The following is a 15,360-nucleotide window of genomic DNA, read 5'->3' as shown; positions in this document are numbered from 1 at the left end:
GTGTCAGAGCCTCCTCTTGTGTTCTTCTTAGTTTGCAGGTAGCATTATTGGCGAGAAGTATGCTCAGCTGTGTCAGTATTCAGTTATTAGGATCTTATAAGTGAAGATTGCATGCAGTGAGCTAGGCCTTTCGGTAAAAGTAAGCCAGTTAACTTGGGATGATAACATTATCAGTGGTTATTTAAAAAAAGAAAAAAAAAATTTGAAACATTTTTCTTTGAATATAAACAGTCAGTCATCAGACCTATCATTGAGTGCAGTGCCCCCTTTTGTATGTAACTCACCAGCCATATCCAACAAATGGAACGTCCAAAGAGGTTCCTCACTAAAAGAATAAAGGGCATAAGAAAATGTCCTATGCAGACCGCCTCAAAGCCTTTTCCTGTACTCTAGCTCCTACAGGCTGTTAACGGGAGATCGATGCCTGGCATACAAGGCACTGTCAGACCCTACTCTGATGGACATCCTGCATATCCACAAAACAAACAGCAACAGAATTACCTGTTCTAAAGATTTAAACCTTGCCTGTGATATTAATCGGACCTGCTGGAGAGACAGGTATGTGTCCCAGAGACTACCCCATCTCTGGAATAAGCTCCTTATAAATGTGAAGAGAGTTCCTCCCTAATCCAATTCAAGCGTAACTTGGACAATTGGATGGGGAATAGAAACTTCATCCCTTTATTGACACCTATGTCTCTAATGGACACAGGCAACCTGTAAATGGTTCATCTTCCAGGTCCCTGCTTGTAAATGTTTCATCTCCCAAACACCTGCTTACACTTACCCGAACATGACAGAGATTTGGGATGTATGGCTAGGCTTAAAAAGGCCCTTGTGGTGGTTAGCCTAGTAAACAACTATGAACAATTCCATCCTAAAACTGGAACGTGTTATTATGTGCTGACATTGTGTGTACTAGTAATGCAAAAGAGTCGTTCAAAAGTATTTATTTTTTTTTATGTTTTCCTTACTGATATGATTTTATTATTCAGTCTCTGCCCTCGTCTCGCAATGGAATTTGGGTTCCTATAGTATTGCACATCCTAGATATCATAAATTATATTCTTTGACCCAGTATGTAGTTTCCACGTGGACTTTCAGCTAGCACTCTTTTTAGATGGAATCATGATAGCAGAGCCTCTTTTTAAGTAAATTAGTGCAATATGGGCTTCCTGAAAGCTGTTAAAACCATTTATTCTTCCATTTACATTTTGTACAATACTATAAGCGGAGAAAGCAAGATTTTAAATGTCTGAAACTGTAGTCCTTACAGAATTTCCTGATCGCACAACCTCCAAACTCTTGTAAGGTGTGAGAGCTGTCAGATTTGATACGAAATACAAGAGTTGTCAGATCTGCTCTTTTGTTGATGCTTGACTGAAAAGTGTCACTCCAAGGAACTGGTAAGACCAGTGACACCTGCATCTGTTTCGATGCTCGGTTGTTAAAGGCAGAGAGGAAGTATCTGACTGGTCAGATAAGTGAGTGTATTTTTTTACCAGCCTCTGTATTTAGGTTTGTTGCGCACGGCATCCCACATAAAAGAAGGACCATGATATAAGCTTTACTTTCTTTTCTGTAGCTATCACTTAGGAAAGGAGTTTCACTTTCCTATTTGCAGCAAGGCACGGTTTAATAATGCAAAGTTGCGCATGGTGACTAATAGTGAACACTTTCATCTGCCTGGTGTAGAATGAGCAAGGTGAGACAAATGACTTCCAGGAGGAATGTGAGATTTGAATAGGGAAAAACATGGTAGGGTCTTGATGATGTACATCAGGGTAGCAGGTGTGAATTGGGAATAGAAAAACGTAAAATACGTTATTTAAAGATGTCTTAACAATAATGAACATGCACATAATACTTAAAGGAGAGAAATAAATTAGGATACGATTACTGGAGAGTACAAGGCTCATACTTTCTGTAGTGTATCAGTTAACATCTTTGCCTGAAATTCTGAGGTTCAGTTTGAATGCTGTCACATACATTTAGTTGTATGTTCCCATAATCAGTTTTCAGTGAGTAGGCAGATGAAGACAGTGACATATTGGTGTGAGTGTTCTTTACTTTCAAATACATTCAAGAACAGTACTCACTGCTTCACTTCAATTAAGATGGATGATTTAGTTGAATGGCAGACAGGTCTGAGTGAGCCATTGAACTACTTTGGAGTGGTGGAGTTATAAGAAACACAGTTGTTACTACAGAGTATGGAGCTTGATTTTGAGGGAGGGGAATGATCTTTTTAGTCATTGAGTTTCTGTAGTGTAGTGGTTATCACGTTCGCCTAACACGCGAAAGGTCCCCGGTTCGAAACCGGGCAGAAACATTTTTTCCCCCATTATTTACTTCTGGTCAGGTTTGAAGGACATAGATGCCGAACACCTCTCTCCCCCACACCCAGTTTACCTGTGTCCAAGTTTAAATGATGTTCGGGTTTAAATCAGTGTTTAATGGATGCTGCCAGACATTTCTGTTTTCGCATTTATTCAAACGGTGTCATTTCTGCTGTATGTCACGTTTTTCTCAGTGCCAGTGATTGTCAACTCCACCGCCGGTTGCAGCTTGCCTTGTTTTTTGCACTAAAGTGACAGCCTACCCTACTATAACTCAAGTCATGCATTGAGTACTTCGCTCTTAACTGTGAAAGCTCTGTATTGTATTAGGAAAGTATTCCACAAAGACTACTGACATTTAAAGCATAAATTCATAATACACTATCCTGCTTTTTACATATGTCGACGTGGATTGTGCTGTGTTTCCAGTGTTGTTCGCACTTGCTGTCTCAAGATTGCTAGCATCGCGTTTGCATGCTTTGCCAGAGGTGGTTTGCGAGGTTATTGTAGACACTGTCTATGCCCGACGTATTTCCTAGCACTAATGCTTTCACAGTTTGCATCAGAGAGCATTGGCCTGCAGTAATCTTTGTCTGGGTTTGTTGGCCTCATTGAGTACTTTTAGGTGACAGAAAGTTTAACGCTTCACCTTCTGCTCTTTTCATTTGCCCAAAGGTGTCTTTCAGGTGTTTAAAGGGAAAAAGGCAGCTGCTTTTTGTTTTCATTCTGGACTCAATATTTTTGACTCGGTATTTATTTATTTTACATTTGTTGACCGGGCTAGTCTAGCTGGATACATGTCCATTTTCAGTAGAGGCCCGGATTTATATTTCTGATATAAATTTTCACTTGGCTGCGCACCCCACAGGAACACCAAACATTGATAAGGTTGAACTCGTTGTAAATGCACTTAAAATTAACTGAGAAAAAATCTTTCCGTATACTGACTAGTGCAGACCAATCAGCCTCTGAGGACATTTTATCCTGGCTAAGTACAAATACGTCTCTTGAAACAGTAGTGCTAGATGACTTTAATAATGATTGGTCCAAGTGTGGTCATGAAACTGTTCACCCCAGTATCAGTCTATATGAATTACGACATCTAATATATACGACCAGAAAATCAGATAAAGGTACTGGAAAAGAAAGTGTCTTGGACTGGATACTGACATCTAATACCACCAAAATTACCCGTGGAGGAAGTATGGCCGACACAGTGATTAGAACCCAGCCTTCGCCATATTGAAGCTCAGCAGCTTCATAGAGGCATCCAATGTAAAGCAATCTCAAATCCTGATAAGAAAACGTTTTTGTCTGTCTTTATGCAGAGCAACTGGGACCCATTAAAAACACTGCCAGTAGATGTTGCAGTATCTCACTTCAGCAAAACCGTCCTCTCCGTATCAAGCTCCCTTGCAGCACAACATGGAGTCAGATTTAAACCTGCACCATAGCTAATTCCAGATATGAAAAAGATGACGCTGACCAGAGATAAATCATAGGAATATGGCCTGTAGTAAAAACAAACAGCCAGCAGCAGTCTCAACACTTGCAAAAATCTAAAGAAAAATACAAAACTACTACACTACCCTACAGGAAAAGCATATTAAAGCTCGACAACAGTTTTGTTCAAGAATCAATAAAATTATGCGGCCAGTAAAAGAATCACAACCCTGCCCTGTCACACACAAAGCAAATTGTAACATATTGGGCAGAATTAATTAATTGTACATAATTTCTGCTGACCCCCTTAATACCCTCAGTACTCCCATTTCTTATTTTATTTATTTCTTTGCAGTCTCTTAACCGGGTACATGAGCAGGTCCACAGAACCTTTTCGGTCACGATCCGGACACAGTAGCTCAAATTATCAGTCATTAGAGGAAGAATAATTTATAGGCAGTAGTGCTTAACATAGTAACTTGCAGTGAACATGAGATGATGGAATAGTGCTTAAGATTTGTAATAGTAATACAAGCAGCAATATATGTATAGGTTTTTTTTTTTGTAATATAATATAAAAGTTAAAAGTTAAGAGAGAGATTTCATAAAGCAAGTAAAAAGTTGAAAAAAAAAAGCAGTAGGATTGTGTGGTAGAATGTCAGTAATTAGAAAAAGAGATAGTTATTAAAATAAAAAAGTCTATGTCTGTGTGTGTTAAATAGGTACAATTATACTGAGTTTCACCTTCTCAAAAAAAAGAGAAACAAGTAGAAATAACTCTGTATTCAATAAAAATGAATTGAATGACTGAATGACTTTTGATTGATTGCTTTTTTTGATTTCCTTATTTTTGTATGGCTGGTGGGATCATGTTCTTAACCTTGGTTGAGAAAGTGTCAGAGCCTCCTCTTGTGTTCTTCTTAGTTTGCAGGTAGCATTATTGGTGAGAAGTATGCTCAGCTGTGTCAGTATTCAGTTATTAGGATCTTATAAGTGAAGATTGCATGCAGTGAGCTAGGCCTTTCGGTAAAAGTAAGCCAGTTAACTTGGGATGATAACATTATCAGTGGTTATTTAAAAAAAGAAAAAAAAATTTGAAACATTTTTCTTTGAATATAAACAGTCAGTCATCAGACCTATCATTGAGTGCAGTGCCCCCTTTTGTATGTAACTCACCAGCCATATCCAACAAATGGAACGTCCAAAGAGGTTCCTCACTAAAAGAATAAAGGGCATAAGAAAATGTCCTATGCAGACCACCTCAAAGCCTTTTCCTGTACTCTAGCTCCTACAGGCTGTTAACGGGAGATCGATGCCTGGCATACAAGGCACTGTCAGACCCTACTCTGATGGACATCCTGCATATCCACAAAACAAACAGCAACAGAATTACCTGTTCTAAAGATTTAAACCTTGCCTGTGATATTAATCGGACCTGCTGGAGAGACAGGTATGTGTCCCAGAGACTACCCCATCTCTGGAATAAGCTCCTTATAAATGTGAAGAGAGTTCCTCCCTAATCCAATTCAAGCGTAACTTGGACAATTGGATGGGGAATAGAAACTTCATCCCTTTATTGACACCTATGTCTCTAATGGACACAGGCAACCTGTAAATGGTTCATCTTCCAGGTCCCTGCTTGTAAATGTTTCATCTCCCAAACACCTGCTTACACTTACCCGAACATGACAGAGATTTGGGATGTATGGCTAGGCTTAAAAGGCCCTTGTGGTGGTTAGCCTAGTAAACAACTATGAACAATTCCATCCTAAAACTGGAACGTGTTATTATGTGCTGACATTGTGTGTACTAGTAATGCAAAAGAGTCGTTCGAAAGTATTTATTTTTTTTTATGTTTTCCTTACTGATATGATTTTATTATTCAGTCTCTGCCCTCGTCTCGCAATGGAATTTGGGTTCCTATAGTATTGCACATCCTAGATATCATAAATTATATTCTTTGACCCAGTATGTAGTTTCTACGTGGACTTTCAGCTAGCACTCTTTTTAGATGGAATCATGATAGCAGAGCCTTTTTTAAAGTAAATTAGTGCAATATGGGCTTCCTGAAAGCTGCTAAAACCATTTATTCTTCCATTTACATTTTGTACAATACTATAAGCGGAGAAAGCAAGATTTTAAATGTCTGAAACTGTAGTCCTTACAGAATTTCCTGATCGCACAACCTCCAAACTCTTGTAAGGTGTGAGAGCTGTCAGATTTGATACGAAATACAAGAGTTGTCAGATCTGCTCTTTTGTTGATGCTTGATTGAAAATTGTCACTCTGAGGAACTGGTAAGACCAGTGACACCTGCATCTGTTTCGATGCTCGGTTGTTAAAGGCAGAGAGGAAGTATGTGACTGGTCAGATAAGTGAGTGTATTTTTTTACCAGCCTCTGTATTTAGGTTTGTTGCGCACGGCATCCACATAAAAGAAGGACCATGATATAAGCTTTACTTTCTTTTCTGTAGCTATCACTTAGGAAAGGAGTTTCACTTTCCTATTTGCAGCAAGGCACGGTTTAATAATGCAAAGTTGCGCATGGTGACTAATGGTGAACACTTTCATCTGCCTGGTGTAGAATGAGCAAGGTGAGACAAATGACTTCCAGGAGGAATGTGAGATTTGAATACGGAAAAACATGGTAGGGTCTTGATGATGTACATCAGGGTAGCAGGTGTGAATTGGGAATAGAAAAACGTAAAATAAGTTATTTAAAGATGTCTTAACGATAATGAACATGCACATAATACTTAAAGGAGAGAAATAAATTAGGATACGATTACTGGAGAGTACAAGGCTCATACTTTCTGTAGTGTATCAGTTAACATCTTTGCCTGAAATTCTGAGGTTCAGTTTGAATGCTGTCACATACATTTAGTTGTATGTTCCCATAATCAGTTTTCAGTGAGTAGGCAGATGAAGACAGTGACATATTGGTGTGAGTGTTCTTTACTTTCAAATTCATTCAAGAACAGTACTCACTGCTTCACTTCAATTAAGATGGATGATTTAGTTGAATGGCAGACAGGTCTGAGTGAGCCATTGAACTACTTTGGAGTGGTGGTTATAAGAAACACAGTTGTTACTACAGAGTATGGAGCTTGATTTTGAGGGAGGGGAATGATTGTTTTAGTCATTCAGTTTCTGTAGTGTAGTGGTTATCACGTTCGCCTAACACGCGAAAGGTCCCCGGTTCGAAACCGGGCAGAAACATTTTTTCCCCCATTATTTACTTCTGGTCAGGTTTGAAGGACATAGATGCCGAACACCTCTCTCCCCCACACCCAGTTTACCTGTGTCCAAGTTTAAATGATGTTCGGGCTTAAATCAGTGTTTAATGGATGCTGCCAGACATTTCTGTTTTCGCATTTATTCAAACGGTGTCATTTCTGCTGTATGTCACGTTTTTCTCAGTGCCAGTGATTGTCAACTCCACCGCCGGTTGCAGCTTGCCTTGTTTTTTGCACTAAAGTGACAGCCTACCCTACTATAACTCAAGTCATGCATTGAGTACTTCGCTCTTCACTGTGAAAGCTCTGTATTGTATTAGGAAAGTATTCCACACAGTCTACTGACATTTAAAGCATAAATTCATAATACACTGTCCTGCTTTTTACATATGTCGACGTCGATTGTGCTGTGTTTCCAGTGTTGTTCACACTTGCTGTCTCAAGATTGCTAGCATCGCGTTTGCATGCTTTGCCAGAGGTGGTTTGCGAGGTTATTGTGGACACTGTCTATGCCCGACGTATTTCCTAGCACTAATGCTTTCACAGTTTGCATCAGAGAGCATTGGCCTGCAGTAATCTTTGTCTGGGTTTGTTGGGCTCAGTGAGTACTTTTAGGTGACAGAAAGTTTAACGCTTCACCTTCTGCTCTTTTCATTTGCCCAAAGGTGTCATTCAGGTGTTTAAAGGGAAAAAGGCAGCTGCTTTTTGTTTTCATTCTGGACTCGATATTTTTGACTCGGTATTTATTTATTTTACATTTGTTGACTGGGCTAGTCTAGCTGGATACATGTCCATTTTCAGTATAGGCCCGGATTTATATTTCTGATATAAATTTTCACTTGGCTGCGCACCCCACAGGAACACCAAACATTGATAAGGTTGAACTCGTTGTAAATGCACTTAAAATTAACTGAGAAAAAAATCTTTCCGTGTACTGACTAGTGCAGACCAATCAGCCTTTGAGGACATTTTATCCTGGCTAAGTACAAATTTATTATTTATTTTTATTTTTATTTTACATTTGTTGACCAGGCTAGTTTAACTGGATGTATGTCCATTTTCAGTAGAGGCCCTGGAAGATAAGCTCCATGACACACAAATAAAATAACAGCAAATATCAAAAATAACATCAGTTGTATATACAAGGACATTTCTGGTTAACAGAGAAATATTCAGAGAGGACAGAAGTCATTACAGTGTAAAATGCAGGTACAAATCAACATACAGGTACAGTACATAATGAAAAAAAAAGAAGGCATACAGGTTATACAACATACAAGTACAGTACATAATAAAAAAGCAGTTTTATGTTTAGTTATAGTAATAATGAGTTTTTTAACAAATACGTATCCAATGGGATGGAAATAATGAAATACAGAGCGAAAAAGGTAAAAAAAAATTGTTAATAAAGAAGATAGAAGTGTTAATGAAAAGAATAGGGTAGGCAGAGCATATTTTGGATAGAATAGATAACAGGTTTAGTACAGGGGCATAACTAGTGTGTTCTGAGGAAACGTTTCAGTCTGTTTTTGAAGAGTGATATAGAGGAAAGTGAGGAAAGGTCGCTGGTTAGGAGATTCCAGAATTTTCCCACGGTATTAGAGATGAGAGAATCTCCAGCCCTGTTGTTAGATTTAGATGTGTTAATTAGAAGTTTCTGAGATGAACGTAAGGACTTCAGATTTTTATAGGGGTTGATGACGTTAGATAGAATAAGAGTATCAGAAGGTTGATAAAGAGTCTTATGGGCACTGATTAGTTGGGGGTATTAAGCAGATTCTGTAGTTCCAACCATTCTAACTGCTTTAAATTAAAGCAATGGTAAGTCCTAAATGGGTTGCCAGTAGCAAATCTGGCTATGTTATTGTTAGAGATTTCCAATTTATTGAAGTTGTTCTTAGATAGATTAGTGAAAATGGATGAGGCATAGAGGAGTGTAGAGATGAGATGAGTGTGTGCAATAGTAGTTGTAGCTGAAAGTGACAGGAAGGGTTTAACTCTGTAGAGAGAGCCAAGTTTTTTGTTGACAGATTTTATAGTGTTGTTGATGTGAATGTCAAAGTTGAGGTTGTTGTTAATGGTAATACTAAGTAGCTTGGTAGTTGGGTCAGGTGATATAATGGTACCATTAGTGGATGTAACCAGAAAATCTATGGGAGTGGACTTATGAGTAGGATTGAAAAGGAGGAGTTTAGTTTTTTTGGGGTTCAAGAGGAGACAACGGAGTGTGAACCATTGCTCAACTGTGTTAAATATTTTTGGGTAAGGGAGTGGAGTTCAGAGGTGGTTGTGGCTGAGTATATTACAAGTGTGGAGTCATCTGCGTATTATATGCAAGTAGAATGGAGGATTGCTAGATGAAGGTCATTGATAAATATGGAGAAAAGGAGACATCCTAATATGGACCCCTGAGGGACACCGAGGTTAACTGGTAGGTGGGTAGATAGAGTGTTGTGCCAAAGCACAGCCTGTTGTCTTTTATGTAAGTAGGATTGGAACCATTTAATAGAGATTGCATCTAAGAACAGGGATTTGAGGATATCTATAAGAATTTGATGATTTACCATGTCGAATGCTTTGGACAGATCGATAAATAGTGCAGAGGAAAGCATATTACAGTTACGGTTTTTGGTAATACAATCACTAAAGGAAAGGAGGGCAGTGGTAGTGCTATGGGAAGGTCTGAAACCATGTTGACAGCTAGGAAGTATGTTATTTTGGATTAGGTGGTCTAGCAATTACCTATGGATGCATTTCTCCATGATCTTTGCCAAAGGAGAAAGAAGGGCTATGGGACAGTAGTTGGAAAATTCGGTGGAGTTACCACCTTTATGAAGGGGGATAATATGGGAGACTTTCCAGATGCTAGGGATGTGACCTTCGCTAATAGTTCTATTGATCAGAATGGAGATGGGGTAAGCAATCGACTTGGCAGATTTCTGTAGATATTCAACAGGTAGCTGGTCTGCTGAAGGAGAGCATGGTTTCAGTGTTTGGATTAAGGCAAGAATATGGGTTGTTGGGACTGGTTGGAAAAGAAATGGAAGGGGTGGGGTTTTGTTATAGGTAGGTAAAGTGAAGTTATTAGGTGATAGCTGACTGGGTAGTGCTTGGATAGCATCAGTGAAAAAGGTATTGAAGGCATTGGGAGTATGCATGGGAGTTTCCTGGTCTGTGTTTTGTGGGCTTGGTGTAATGGATTGACCTGGATGTAGTAATTGGTTAATGCATGTCCAGAATTTTTGTGGGTTATTATGGTTAGCCTTCTGAAACTGAAGGTAGTAGTTTCTTTTATCAGACAGTATAGCTTTCTTAGTGTTATTTATGGGTCCCAGATACGTCTCTTGAAACAATAGTGCTGGATGACATTAATAATGATTGGTCCAAGTGTGGTCATGAAACTGTTCACCCTAGTAACAGTCTATATGAATTATGGCAGCTAATATATATGACCAAAAGATCAGATAAAGGTACTGGAAAAGAAAGTGTCTTGGACTGGATACTGACATCTAATCCCACCAAAATTACCCGTGGAGGAAGTATGGCCGACACAGTGATCAGAACCCAGCCTTCGCCATATTGAAGCTCACCGACATTCATAGAAACATCCAATGTAAAGCAATCTTAAATCCTGATAACAAAACGTTTTTGTCTGTCTTTATGCAGAGCAAATGGGACCCATTAAAAACACTGCCATTAGATGTTGCACTGTCTCACTTCAGTAAAACCATCCTCTCTGTATCAAACTCGCTTGCAACACAACATGGAGTCAGATTTAAACCTGCACCATAGCTAATTCCAGATATGAAAAAGATGATGCTGACCAGACATGAATCATAGCAATATGGCATTCAGAAAAAACAAACAGTCAGCAGCAGTCTCAACACTTGCAAAAACCTAAAGAAAAATACAAAACTACTACACTACCCTACAGGAAAAGCATATTAAAGCTCGACAACAGTTTTGTTCAAGAATCAATAAAATTATGCGGCCAGTAAAAGAATCACAACCCTGCCCTGTCACACACAAAGCAAATTGTAACATATCGGGCAGAATTAATTCATTGTACATAATTCCTGCTGACCCCCTTAATACACCCAGTACTCCCAGTTCTTATTTTATTTATTTCTTTGCAGTCTCTTAACCGGGTACATGAGCAGGTCCACAGAACCTTTCCGGTCATGATCCAGGTACAGTAGTTCAAATTGTCATTCATTAGAGGAACAATAATTTATAGGCAGTAGTGCTTAAAATAGTAACCTGCAGTGAACATAATAAGATGATGGAATAGTACTTAAGATTACTAATAGAAGTACAAGCAGCAATATATGTAGGGAATACATTTTTATGATGTAATATAGGAGTTAAAAGTAATTAAGAGAAAGATTTCATAGCAAGTAGCTTAAGTTGAACAAAAGCATTAGTAAGGATTGTATTAGAATGTCTGTAAATAGGGAAAGAGATAGTTATTAGAATAAAAAGTATATGAAGAGTGTCTGTGTTAAACAATAGAGTAGGTTATACTGAGTTTCACCTGCTTCTCGGAAACAAGTAAAAATAACTTTGATGTATACGTTTTCACTTAGAGCATATTGAAATGACTCTTAGAAAGTTATTTCATATGTGTGGTCCAGTATCAGTGAAGGCTATTTCACCGATCACGTTCTTAACCTTGGTTGAGAAAGTATCAGAGCCTCCCCTTGTGTTCTTCTTAGTTTGCAGGTAGCATTTTTGTTGAGAAGTATGCTCAGCGAGGTCAGTATCCGGTTATTAGGATCTTATATATCAAGATTGCATGCAATGAGCTAGGCCTTTCAATAAAAGTAAGCCAATTTACTTGGGATAATAACATTATCAGTAGTTATTTAAAAAAAGAAAAAAAAACTTTGAAACATTTTTGTTTGAATATAAACAGTCAGTCATCAGACCTCTCATTGAGTGCAGTGCCCCCTTTTTTATGTAGCTCACCAGCCATATCCAACAAATGGAATGTCCAAAGAGGTTCCTCACTAAAAGAATACAGGGCATAAGAAAATGTCCTATGCAGACCGCTTCAAAGCCTATTCCTGTACTCTATCTCCTACAGGCTGTTAAGGGGAGATCTATGTCGGGCATACAAGGCATTGTAAGGCCCTACTCTGATGGACATCCTGCATATCTACAAAACAAACAGCAACAGAATTACCTGTTCTAAAGATTTAAACCTTGCCTGTGATATTAATAGGACCTGCTGGAGAGACAGGTATGTGTCCCAGAGACTACCCCATCTCTGGAATAGGCTCCTTATAAATGTGAAGCAGAGTTCCTCCCTAATCCAGTTCAAGCATAACTTGGACAATTAGATGGGGAATAGGAAATTCATCCCTGTATTGGCACCTATGTCTCTAATGGACACAGGCAACCTGTAAATGGTTCATCTTCCAGGTCCCTGCTTGTAAATGTTTCATCTCCCAAGCACCTACTTACACTTATCAAGGCTAAGCAAACATGACAGAGATTTGGAATGTATGGCTGGACTTAAAAAGGCCCTTGTGGTCGTTAGCCTAGTAAACAACTATGAACAATGTCATCCTAAAACTGGAACGTGTTATTATGTGCTTACATTGTGTGTACTAGTAATGCAAAAGAGTAGTTCGAAAGTATTTATTTTTTTTAAGTTTTTCCTTACTGATATGATTTTGTTATTCGGTCTCTGCCTTCCTCCGCCAAGTCTGCTCTTCAATTTTTCCCTTAGAACTGTTCTACTTGCAATCTAAACAGCCTATACTCTATCTGAAAAGCACAGCACTTGCTCCTAAAGCATTTTGTATACAGGTAAAGCACTCTTAAACAAATGAAAAGTACTTCATTCACCTAAATTCTGTTGAGTATCCATTTCCCTATAGGTCCTTTCTGACTCAGTTACACAGCAATCTTTTTCACTATTTCTAGCATGTCGAAGGGTCAGTTGCTAGCATCCTCTCCTGTTCAGCTGGTGAATCTGGGAATCTTGAGGCAATGTTACAATTGCCTCATGTACACAGACAACCCTCTCCTCCTCCCAACAAATACAAATATATGCGAGAGATGCAACTATATAGCCAAACTGGAGGCTGAGCTCTCTCAATTCAGTACTGGCAAGACCAGTCAGGAGGAGAAGGTAACCACGCACACCACAAACCCAGTCTCACATAGAACTATCACAACTGCAAACCAAACACATAAACATACAAAAACATACTCGGAGGCGCTGATTAAAAATCTACCAAAACAACAGAGGCCTCCAAAGCAGACACCCAAGCAACCACCACCTCAAGACATAGCAAATGCAACACATAGTTCACAAAGTCAGTGTGCTAAACAGTCACAGCCCTTAAGGCCAAACAACATGCCAGACACACTTGTAATAGGTGACTCCATAGTCAGGCACACTGACGTCCTGCTCACCAGACTGAACAAGGAGAGGGTCACAGTAAGCTGCCTGTCGGGAGCTAGAATCCGCCACATAACACAAGCACTCAGGTCACTCCACAGCAAGTACAAATATGACTCAGTCATTGTACATGCAGGTGTAAACGACCTGAGACGTACCTCCCTGGACTACATGAAAAGAGACATAGAGGAGCTCTCTGATTATGTAGCCCAGGCCGGTATGACCCTGACCCTGAGCAGCATCTTACCCTCACCAAGAATGATGTCACAGTACAAAGACAAAATGATCAGTTTTAACAATTGGCTTAATTACTGGTGTCATTCTAAGGGGATCCAGTGTCTGTCTGCTTGGGATGACATGCTTGACAAGCCACGCTGCTTCGCAAGGGATGGTTTGCACCTGTCACCCCTGGGCTTCCGGATATTGGCCAAGGCTCTTGCCACCCCCATAGTGCCTTTTTTAGGTAAGGCTCAAATGACAAACCTACCTCCCTAGAAAACACAAGTGGAAAAAAACTAAGGGTAATGCTGCTCAATGCCAGAAGTCTAAACCTCAAGATGCACGCCCTCAAAGCCCTTCTCAGTATGGAGAACATCGATGTCTGTGCAGTGACTGAAACCTGGTTCAAGATTCCTGAGAGCACCCCAGCACTATCAGGTTTTACCTCATATCATGCTTTCTGGCCCCAAAACTTGGACAGAACCACAAAAGGAGGGGGAGTATCCATTTTCATCAAAGATACCCACACCTCCAGGTTAGTGGCAACGCACGAAGCATCGGAGACTATCCAGGTGCAACTAACCATAGGCAAAACTGCCTTACAGTTTGTAGCATGCTACAGACCACCCTCTCAAACTCAGGAACCCCACACAGCCTTCCTGAAGACACTGGAGAGTATGAATGTCTCTCCAAATACCATCATTTTGGGAGACTTCAACTACCCAAACATAGACTGGGAACATTACTCAAGCCCCAACACTCTAGCCCAAAGGTTCTTAGAATTCATAAACTCAAATGCAATGGAACAACTAGTCACCATTCCCACAAGAGGAGACAATATACTAGACCTGATCATCACAAACATGGGGACAAAATGCTCCACACCGGAAGTACATCCCTCTTTGGTAAGATCAGACCATAAATTAATCTCACTGGAAATCCACATCCCGCCCCCCCCCCCTGCACAAAAGACCACAGTGAAGAACTTCTCAAAAGCAAACTTCACACTTCTTAAGACTGAAGTGGTATCTTTCAAGGCCCCTGGGCCAGTGGAAACCACAACCCACACTGCTGAATCCCTTGCAAATGCCTTCTATGGGCACCTTCAAGAATGCATGGATCATGCAATCCTAAATAAAACCAAGACCCATTCCCCCAAAGGCAGGCGACCGGTCTGGTGGACCCCAGCCATAAACAAACTTTACAACAGAAGGAGGAAGCTACTACATGACAGAGCAAAATCCCTAAAAGGAAAGGCATCTCTGATCAGTACTAGCAAAAAACTACGATCACTCATAAAATCATCCAAGGCCAACTTTGAGAGAAAAATCGTAAATGACACAAAAGGCAATCACAAGGCCTTCTTTAGCTATGTTAGAAACCTGGGTGGAAACTCCCAGATATGCTCAGAGTTAGTCCAAAATGACACAAAATACACTGAACCCACTGACATTGCCAACATTCTGGTAGACAGGTTCAGTGCAAATTTCTCCTCCCCCCCAAAAGGAGAAATAACTATCCCAGCAGAGTGTAGCCTCCCTAACATCTCAGATGCCCAGATGAGAGCCGCCCTCTCTAAAGCTAAAAACACAGCATCAATGGGACCGGATGGTGTCCCGGGCTGTGTGCTACATGAACTCCAAGAGGAACTAAACCCACACATAAGGCTGCTGTTTAATCTTAGCCTTACCACAGGATACGTACCCAAAG

The 15,360-nt window shown here is 39.9% G+C and overlaps 2 non-coding genes across 2 annotated transcripts; both read left to right on the top strand.

Moving 5' to 3' along the window:
* Positions 1-2,259: 2,259 nt before the first annotated feature.
* TRNAV-AAC lies at positions 2,260-2,332 on the top strand. Its single transcript has one exon. It is a non-coding gene; the product is annotated as a tRNA-Val (tRNA).
* Positions 2,333-6,929: 4,597 nt separating this feature from the next.
* TRNAV-AAC lies at positions 6,930-7,002 on the top strand. The gene has a single exon. It is a non-coding gene; the product is annotated as a tRNA-Val (tRNA).
* Positions 7,003-15,360: the final 8,358 nt, after the last annotated feature.

The sequence above is a fragment of the Protopterus annectens genome, chromosome 5.part1 (genome assembly GCF_019279795.1).
Source record: "Protopterus annectens isolate FY-2018-M chromosome 5.part1, PAN1.0, whole genome shotgun sequence".
NCBI lineage: Eukaryota > Metazoa > Chordata > Ceratodontiformes > Protopteridae > Protopterus > Protopterus annectens.
The sequence above is the reverse complement of the archived record's forward strand: the minus strand, read 5'-3'. Positions and strand labels throughout refer to the sequence as shown.